Raw genomic sequence first — 1,143 nt, 5'->3', positions numbered from 1 at the left:
AGTGTCGTTAACGATGGTGGACCGGAGGAAGTGGTGGAGGCAGATGACTATCTTCAACCGCATCCCAACTCAGACGACAGTATTGATAATAATAACGGACAGGCAAAGGTAGATAACTCTCATCAAACGTTCTTTCTGGATTCAGTAAACTCATTTGGTGACAATTTCGAAAACGCTGGCCTTGAATTTTTATTACTTACTTATGGCAGTTAACTCGAGGGGGATAAGAGTTGAAAGCTGACAGTTTGGAGATTCGAACCCACGACAATCCAACTCACTACTGACTGAGCTATTCCACTGTCCTAGCAGACAACAATCCAACTCACTACTGACTGAGCTATTCCACTGTCCTATCAGACGACAATCCAACTCGCTACTGACTGAGCTATTCCACTGTCCTATCAGACGACAATCCAACTCACTACTGACTGAGCTATTCTACTTTCCTATCAGACGACAATCCAACTCACTACTGACTGAGCTATTCCACTGTCCTAGCAGACAACAATCCAACTCACTACTGACTGAGCTATTCCACTGTCCTAGCAGACGACAATCCAACTCACTATTGACTGAGCTATTCCACTGTCCTAGCAGACGACAATCCAACTCGCTATTGACTGAGCTATTCCACTGTCCTAGCAGACGACAATCCAACTCACTACTGACTGAGCTATTCCACTGTCCTAGCAGACGACAATCCAACTCGCTACTGACTGAGCTATTCCACTGTCCTAGCAGACGACAATCCAACTCGCTATTGACTGAGCTATTCCACTGTCCTAGCAGACGACAATCCAACTCACTACGACTGAGCTATTCCACTGTCCTAGCAGACGACAATCCAACTCGCTATTGACTGAGCTATTCCACTGTCCTAGCAGACGACAATCCAACTCGCTACTGACTGAGTTATTCCACTGTCCTAGCAGACGACAATCTAACTCATTACTGACTGAGCAATTCCACTGTCCTAGCAGACGACAAACCAACTCGCTACTGACTGAGTTATTCCATTGTCCTAGCAGACGACAATCTAAATCATTACTGACTGAGCAATTCCACTGTCCTAGCAGACGACAATCCAACTCGCTACTGACTGAGTTATTCCACTGTCCTAGCAGACGACAATCTAACTCATTA

The 1,143-nt window shown here is 45.5% G+C and overlaps 1 protein-coding gene across 1 annotated transcript in view; it reads left to right on the top strand.

Moving 5' to 3' along the window:
* LOTGIDRAFT_139618 (hypothetical protein) overlaps window positions 1-1,143 on the top strand; it is a gene marked incomplete at both ends in the record, with an annotated part of 46,240 nt that overhangs the window by 44,400 nt on the left and 697 nt on the right. The window lies entirely within an intron of this gene.

This window comes from Lottia gigantea, assembly GCF_000327385.1.
Source record: "Lottia gigantea unplaced genomic scaffold LOTGIsca_138, whole genome shotgun sequence".
In the NCBI taxonomy this organism is placed as follows: Eukaryota; Metazoa; Mollusca; class Gastropoda; family Lottiidae; genus Lottia; species Lottia gigantea.
Note: the sequence above shows the minus strand (reverse complement) of the source record. Positions and strands in the feature narration are given on the sequence as shown.